Source organism: Boleophthalmus pectinirostris, unplaced genomic scaffold, assembly GCF_026225935.1.
Source record: "Boleophthalmus pectinirostris isolate CB_2022bp ecotype Guang Dong unplaced genomic scaffold, ASM2622593v1 HiC_scaffold_22, whole genome shotgun sequence".
Classification (NCBI taxonomy): Eukaryota; Metazoa; Chordata; class Actinopteri; order Gobiiformes; family Gobiidae; genus Boleophthalmus; species Boleophthalmus pectinirostris.
The window spans coordinates 41,785,428-41,794,312 of record NW_026571190.1 but is presented as its reverse complement, the minus strand read 5'-3'; the positions used below and the strand labels follow the sequence as shown (position 1 = coordinate 41,794,312).

General features: G+C 48.7%; 1 long non-coding RNA gene across 1 annotated transcript; it reads left to right on the top strand.

The window, feature by feature from the left end:
* Positions 1 to 6,241: 6,241 nt before the first annotated feature.
* LOC129410457 (uncharacterized) lies at positions 6,242 to 8,347 on the top strand. Its single transcript, XR_008632876.1, has 4 exons — positions 6,242 to 6,378; positions 6,680 to 6,743; positions 8,022 to 8,060; positions 8,140 to 8,347. It is a non-coding gene; the product is annotated as an uncharacterized LOC129410457 (long non-coding RNA).
* The last annotated feature ends 538 nt before the right edge of the window (positions 8,348 to 8,885 follow it).

The following is an 8,885-nucleotide window of genomic DNA, read 5'->3' as shown; positions in this document are numbered from 1 at the left end:
TTTCACTTTTTTCCTTTACACACTTCTGTTCGTGTTGCTTCGTGTTGTGGAGGTTTTGCGTCAAAACCGTCGTCCGTTGGTGGAATTTCCCCAAAGTTTCCATAAAAAATAATAATGAGATGAATCTTGTTGTGTGTGTTTGGTGTCGTGGTCAGTGGTGTGTGAAGTGACCAGGTTCGTGCAGGAAGAATCGCTGGAGCAGAGCGGAGACGGAGCGGTGGACGCTGGACTCTGTGTCGGTGAGAGATTTAAAGATTCAAAACATTTATAAAACGTTTAATTAAAATCAAAAAATTAAGATGTGGGCGGGGACAGAGTAAATGGATAAATGTGGGTGGGGACATGGTAAATGTGGCGGACAAGGTAAATGTGGGCGGGACAGGTAAATTGTGGGCGGGGACAAAGTAAATGTGGACGGGGACAAAAGAGATGTGGGCGGGGACAGGGTAAATGTGGGCGGGACAAGGTAAAATGTGGGCGGGGACAAAGGTAAATGTGGGCGGGGACAGGGTAAATGTGGGCGGAGACAAGGTAAATGTGGGCGGGGACAAAGGTAAATGTGGGCGGGGACAAGGTAAATGGTGGGCGGGGACAAAAGGTAAGATGTGGGCGGGGACAAAGGTAAATGTGGGCGGGACAGTCTAAATGTTTGGTGGGACAGAGTAAATGTGGGCGGGGACAAAGGTAAATGTGGGCGGGGACAGGTGTTAATGAGTAAACCGTGTGTTTGTGCAGATGTGGGCGGGGACACGGTGAACACTCAGTGCATCGAGGCCAACTTCAACGAGTAAGTCTGGACTAAACCAGACTAAACCACGACTAAACCAGGACTAAACCAGGACTAAACCAGGTCTAAATGAGGACTTAACCATTTTAATTTTTAATTTTATTTTTTAGAGAAAACTGAAACTGACTTGTTACAAACACTTTTATTTTTCAGTATTGAGCTGAACTCGTCTGAGAAATGTAAAAAAGCTTCTCCATCTAAGATCTTCAGAGACTGTCCTGGTCTTCAAGGACGGAGACCCGGGACCAGACCCGGGACCAGACCCGGGACCAGACCCGGACCAGACCCGGGACCAGACGGGACCAGACCGGACCAGACCCGGACCAACCCGGGACCAGACCGGGACCACCCGGGACCAGACCCGGGACCAGACCTGGGAAAGGACCTGGGAAAGGACCTGGGAAAGGACCTGGGACCAGAGTTAGAACAGGACGTGAAGCAGGACCTGGGACTGGATCCGGACATGGGACCGGACCTGGGACAGGATCTGGGACAGGATCTGGGGACTGGACCTGGGACCGGACCTGGGGTCGGACCTGGGGCCGGATCTAGGACCGGATCTGGAAAAGGATCTGGGACCAGAGCTAGAACAGGACGTGAGACAGGACATGGGACAGGATCTGGGACTGGATCTGGACCTGGGATTGGACCTGGGACCGGATCTGGACATGGGACTGGATCTGGGACTGGATCTGGGACTGGATCTGGAACTGGACCTGGGACCGGATCTGGGACTGGACCTGGGACAAAACCCAAGACCGGACCAAGACCAGGGGGAGGCAAGGGACCAAAGGGCGGGACAAAGGTCGGGTTGTAGTCGGCGCCGGGACCTGAGACCCGTCAAAGTCCACGGACCAAATAAAAATCTGACACAACAAATCCTGTCACTTTTGTCTTATTATTTTGTGAGTAAAAGGAGCGAAGACGGAGACTAAACCTGGACTAAACCAGGACTAAACCTGGACTAAACCTGGACTAAACCTGGACTAAACCAGGACTAAACCAGGTCTAAACCAGGACTAAACACAGGACTAAACCAGGACTAAACCAGACTAAACCTAACCCAGGACTAAAAAACAGGTCTAACCTAGGACTAAACCAGGTCTAAAACCAGGACTAAACCAGGACTAAACCAGGTCTAAAACTGGACTAAACCAGGACTAAACAGGACTGGACTAAACCAGGGACTAAACCAGGACTAAACCAGGACTAAACCAGGACTAAAACTAAACTCTAAACCAGGACTAAACCAGGTCTAAACCAGGTCTAAACCCAGGACTAAACCAGGTCTAAACCAGGACTCTAAACCAGGACTAAACCAGGTCTAAACCAGGACTAAACCAGGTCTAAAACCAGGACTAAACCAGGACTAAACCAGGACTAACCAAGTCTAAACAGAACTAAACCAGGTCTAAACCAGGTCTAAACCAGGTCTAAACCAGGACTAAACCAGGTCTAAAACCAGGACTAAACCAGGACTAAACCAGGTCTAAACCAGGACTAAACCAGGTCTAAACCAGGTCTAAACCAGGGTCTAAACCAGGACTAAACCAGGTCTAAACCAGGTCTAAACCAGGTCTAAACCAGGACTAAACCAGGTCTAAACCAGGACTAAACCAGGACTAACCAGGACTAAACCAGGACTAAACCAGTCTAAACCACTAAACCAGGTCTAAACCAGGTCTAAACCAGGACTAAACCAGGTCTAAACCAGGACTAAACCAGGACTAAACCAGGTCTAAACCAGGAAACCAGGACTAAACCAGGTCTAAACCAGGTCTAAACCAGGACTAAACCAGGTCTAAACCAGGACTAAACCAGGTCTAAACCAGGACTAAACCAGGTCTAAACCAGGACTAAACCAGGTCTAAACCAGTACTAAACCAGGACTAAACCAGGTCTAAACCAGTCTAAACAAGGTCTAAACCAGGTCTAAACCTGATCTCTGTGCCTCTTGGGCCTGTGGTCCTGGTCCAGGTCCACCCAGGTCTTTGTCCGGGTGGATCCTGAGATCTCGAGTTTTTCCTCCTGAGGCCGAATCTTTTCACCCACAACAACGCGTGACCCAGAAAAGTCCACAACACCCAGATCCTGTTTCAGATCGTCACCAAACTCCGGGACGTGTGGAACGGTCCTCGCCGCGGGCGGACCGGAGCCGGCGCGGGATTGGTCGGGCGGCGGCGCGGGGCTGGCGTGTGATTGGTCGGGACGGGGTCATATATGTGTCGGGTTCGGGGTTTCGGGCCCAGAGTTCGGAGATGGAGCGAGCGCGTGCGACGGCGGCGCTGGTCCTGGCGGCGGCGGCGCTTTTCTCAGGAATCACGGACGCAAAAGTTTATGACAAATGTGAACTGAGCGATTTACTGAAGACCGGACTAAAGAAGGCCCGGGACACGACCGTCGAGAAGAGTAAGACCGGGACTAGACCGGGACAGACCGGATAAACCAGACTAAACCAGGACTAACCCGGGAAACGACCATTCGAGAAGAGTAAGACCGGGACTAGACCGGGACTAAACCAGGAAACCAGGACTAAACCCGGGACAACGACCGTCGAGAAGAGTAAGACCGGGACCAGACCGGGACTAACGGGACTAAACCGGAAACACGACGTCGAGAAGAGTAAGACCGGGACTAGACCGGGACTAAACCAGGACTAAACCAGGACTAAACCCGGGACACGACCGTCGAGAAGAGTAAGACCGGGACTAGACCGGGACTAAACCAGGACTAAACCCGGGACACGACCGTCGAGAAGAGTAAGACCGGGACAGACCGGGACTAAACCAGGACTAAACCAGGACTAAACCCGGGACACGACCGTGGAGAAGAGTAAGACCGGGACTAGACCGGGACTAGACCGGGACTAAACCAGGACTAAACCCGGGACACGACCGTCGAGAAGAGTAAGACCGGGACAGACCGGGACTAGACCGGGACTAAACCAGGACTAAACCAGGACTAAACCCGGGACACGACCGTCGAGAAGAGTAAGACCGGGACTAGACCGGGACTAAACCAGGACTAAACCAGGACTAAACCCGGGACACGACCGTCGAGAAGAGTAAGACCGGGACTAGACCGGGACTAAACCAGGACTAAACCCGGGACACGACCGTCGAGAAGAGTAAGACCGGGACTAGACCGGGACTAAACCAGGACTAAACCAGGACTAAAACCCGGGACACGACCGTCGAGAAGAGTAAAGACGGGACTAGACCGGGACTAGACCAGGACTAACCAGGACTAAACCCGGGACACGACCGTCGAGAAGAGTAAGACCGGGACTAGACCGGGACTAGACCAGGACTAAACCAGGACTAAACCGGGACACGACCGTCGAGAAGAGTAAGACCGGGACTAGACCGGGACTAAACCAGGACTAAACCCGGGACACGACCGTCGAGAAGAGTAAGACCGGGACTAGACCGGGACTAAACCAGGACTGAACCAGGACTAAACCAGGACTAAACCCGGGAACGACCACGAGAAGAGTAAGACCGGGACTAGACCGGGACTAAACGGGACTAAACCGGGACTAACCAGGACTAACCCGGACTAACCCGGGACACGACCGTCGAGAAGAGTAAGACCGGGACCAGACCGGGACTAAGACCAGGACTAAACCCGGACACGACCGTCGAGAAGAGTAAGACCGGGACCAGACCGGGACTAGACCGGGACTAAACCAGGACTAAACCAGGACTAAACCCGGGACACGACCGTCGAGAAGAGTAAGACCGGACTAGACCGGGACTAGACCGGGACTAAACCAGGACTAAACCCGGGACACGACCGTCGAGAAGAGTAAGACCGGGACCAGACCGGGACTAGACCGGGACTAAACCAGGACTAAACCAGGACTAAACCGGGACACGACCGTCGAGAAGAGTAAGACCGGGACCAGACCGGGACTAGACCGGGACTAAACCAGGACTAAACCAGGACTAAACCAGAACTAAACCAGGACTAAACCCGAGACACGACTGTGGAGGAGAGTAAGACTGGGGCTGTAATGGGACATGTTTGTGTGTAATGTTTGTGTGTAATGTCTGTGTGTAATGGTACATGTTTGTGTGTAATGGTACATCTCTGTGTGTAATGGTACATGTTTGTGTGTAATGTCTGTGTGGTACATGTGTAATGTGTGTACATGTAATGTAATGTTTGTGTGTAATGTTTGTGTGTAATGTCTGTGTGTAATGGTACATGTCTGTGTGTAATGTCTGTGTGTAATGGTACATGTTTGTGTGTAATGGTACATGTTTGTGTGTAATGTTTGTGTGTAATGTCTGTGTGTAATGGTACATGTCTGTGTGTAATGTCTGTGTGTAATGGTACATGTTTGTGTGTAATGTCTGTGTGTAATGGTACATGTTTGTGTGTAATGGTACATGTTTGTGTGTAATGTTTGTGTGTAATGGTACATGTTTGTGTGTAATGTCTGTGTGTAATGGTACATGTTTGTGTGTAATGGTACATGTCTGTGTGTAATGGTACATGTTTGTGTGTAATGTCTGTGTGTAATGGTACATGTTTGTGTGTAATGTCTGTGTGTAATGGTACATGTTTGTGTGTAATGTCTGTGTGTAATGGTACATGTTTGTGTGTAATGTCTGTGTGTAATGGTACATGTGTTGTGTGTGTAATGTCTGTGTGTAATGGTACATGTTTGTGTGTAATGTCTGTGTGTAATGGTACATGTGTGTGTGTAATGTCTGTGTGTAATGGTACATGTGTGTGTGTAATGTCTGTGTGTAATGGTACATGTTGTGTGTAATGTCTGTGTGTAATGGTACATGTTTGTGTGTAATGTCTGTGTGTAATGGTACATGTGATGTGTGTGTAATGTACTGTGTGTGTAATGGTACATGGTTGTGTGTAATGTCTGTGTGTAATGGTACATGTGTTGTGTGTAATGTCTGTGTGTAATGGTACATGTTGTGTGTAATGGTACAATGTTTGTGTGTAATGTCTGTGTGTAATGGTACATGTTGTGTGTAATGTCTGTGTGTAATGGTGTGTGTAATGTGTGTAATGTCTGTGTGTAATGGTACATGTTTGTGTGTAATGGTAATGTCTGTGTGTAATGGTACATGTTTGTGTGTAATGGTACATGTTTGTGTGTAATGTCTGTGTGTAATGGTACATGTTTGTGTGTAATGTCTGTGTGTAATGGTACATGTTTGTGTGTAATGTCTGTGTGTAATGGTACATGTTTGTGTGTAATGGTACATGTCTGTGTGTAATGGTACATGTTTGTGTGTAATGTCTGTGTGTAATGGTACATGTGTCTGTGTGTAATGGTACATGTTTGTGTGTAATGTCTGTGTGTAATGGTACATGTTTGTGTGTAATGTCTGTGTGTAATGGTACATGTTTGTGTGTAATGTCTGTGTGTAATGGACCTTGTTGTGCTGCAGTCGTGTGCCACGTGTCTCAGACGTCAAACTTCGACTCGTCCGTCGTCAACACTTTAACCGTCGCCAACGACAACGGCGCGGCCGAGCCCTGGACGCTCTACGGAATCTTCCAGATCAGTCATCACTTCTGCAGCGGCGAGGACGCGCTGTGTGGATCCGACTGTGCAGGTCAGACTCCCGCTGTAACCCACTTCACACACTGAGCTCCAGTCAAACGAAGCTCACTGAGGCCGGCGCTTACAGGAGCCACGTCCATATTAGGAATTCCAGGCAGGTGTGGCAAACAAAGAGCCAATCAGGAGCGAGGATGTTGAAAGTAACGCCCCTCCTCCTTTGTATAGCAACGCAGTGTAATGCCACGTTCTGATGAATTAAATGTCGGTAGTTGATAAATCCGATCACTGACATCAGGAAGTGCTCCGTTAGACTGAGTCAGAATTATGACGTGAAAAACTGTTTTGTGTCTCAGGGCTCACGGACGATGACATCACCGACGACATCCAGTGTGTGGACAAAATCAAGAACACCTTTCTGTGAGTGTCTCGTCCAATCACAGCGCTTCACCCTAACGCCTCGTCCAATCACAGAGGAGGACTAAAGGGGAGAGTGAGGGGAGGGTCTGGAGGACTAAAGGGGAGAGTGGGGGTCTGGAGGACTAAGGGGAGGAGGGAGTCTGGAGGACTAAAGGGGAGAGTGGGGGAGGGGTCTGGAGGACTAAAGGGAGAGAGGGGGGAGGAGGGGGTCTGGAGGACTAAAGGGAGAGTGGGGGGGGGGTCTGGAGGACTAAAGGGAAGAGTGGGGGGAGGAGGGGTCTGGAGGACTAAAGAGGAGAGTGGGGGGGTCTGGAGGACTAAAGGAAAGAGTGGGGGGGTCTGGAGGACTAAAGGGAAGAGTGGGGGGAGGGGTCTGGAGGACTAAAGGGAAGAGTGGGGGGGAGGAGGGGTCTGGAGGACTAAAGGGAAGAGTGGGGGGAGGAGGGGTCTGGAGGACTAAAGGGAAGAGTGGGGGGTCTGGAGGACTAAAGGGAGAGTGGGGGGGGAGGGGTCTGGAGGACTAAAGGGCAGAGTGGGGGGGGGAGGGGTCTGGAGGACTAAAGGGAAGAGTGAGGGGGGTCTGGAGGACTAAAGGGGAGAGTGGGGGGCGGGGTCTGAGTGTGTACAGAACAGTGTGATTGTTCCACATCCACATTGTGACAGAAATCACATTTTTTCTACATTTTTGACCAGAAAGCTGCAAACTTTGCATTAAAATGACAAAAAAAATATAATAATTAAAAAAAAAAATAACATTAGTAACAGTTGTTTTTAGTTCCACTTTAAGCTGGATGTTATTGTGACTGAAGTGGGGAGTGTGTTGCTCAGGGACACACAGGCAGGCTGCATTAAAGGGCCACATCACACTATTTTCTGATTTATGTTCTAGTGTCGTTTCCTCTTCACACACAAACAGACCTGGAGTTGTGTTTTGTTTCTTTCACACGTTTAAACACACAAACCCTGCACATTTAGGCTGAGCTCTTCCACCTCGTGATGTCATCATGTGGTGATACAGGAAGAGCTCCGCTGTGTTTTTAAACTCCACACACCTTCACTAGAATCATCTGGATTATTTGGATCATTTGGATCATTTCAGCTCTGGACTTGCTCATTTATACTGAACTAAAGGTCAAATGAGCTGTAAACTTAAAACCACCTCTTCATGACATCACAAGGTGGATCAGAGCGTTTGGAGCGTTGCAGATGTGGACAGATTTACTCAAAGCTCACAGGAGTCAGTTTTTTGAGACTAATGTTGTTTCATTTTGTCTTCAGTAAAAACCCTACTGCAGCCAGTCACGTCTACAAGGAAATGTGAGTCTGCGTTTCCACTTTTGGTCAAAGGAAAAGTAAATAAATATTTGAATAAATCGTCCTTTTTCCTGTTTTCCAGAATTCCTAAACTCTTCACTCCGAACTGTCAGAGCTCCATCATCTCCGACTGCAGAAACTGAGGCCGGATCTGCAGAGAAATAAATCTCCCGTCTTTAATATAAAGTGAAAGATGATTAATATATGACGATAGTCGAGTTCAAAGTGTTTAGAGAAAAAACTCCAGTTTCTATGATTCCAGCTCAATGTACGAAAATAAACATGTAGACGAAGAAACACACGAATAATGTCTGGTTTTTATGAAAGAGACAAACAGAGAGAAAGAGACAAACAGAGAAAGAGACAAACAGAGAGAAAGAGACAAACAGAGAAAGAGACAAACAGAGAGAAAGAGACAAACAGAGAGAAAGAGACAAACAGAGAGAAAGAGACAAACAGAGAAAGAGACAAACAGAGAGAAAGAGACAAACACAGAGAAAGCGGCAGTAGCTCAGTTGGTGGAGCATTCGCCCACTGATCTGAAGGTTGGCGGTTCGAATCCAGCTCTCGACATAAAAAAAAAAAACCATCACAGGTTGAGCGGTCAGACCCACTGACCCACAGGTTGGCTGGTGTGATTCCAGCTCCCACAGATGAATGCTGTCGTTGTGTCCTTGGGCAAGACACTTAACCCACCCTGCCCACAGTGTCTGCGTACACTGGTGTGTGAATGTGTGTGTGAATGGGTGAGTGGTTCCTTGTTGTAAAGCGCTTTGAGCCTTGAAGGTGGAAAAGCTATAGAAAAATGTGACCATTTACCAAAGAAAC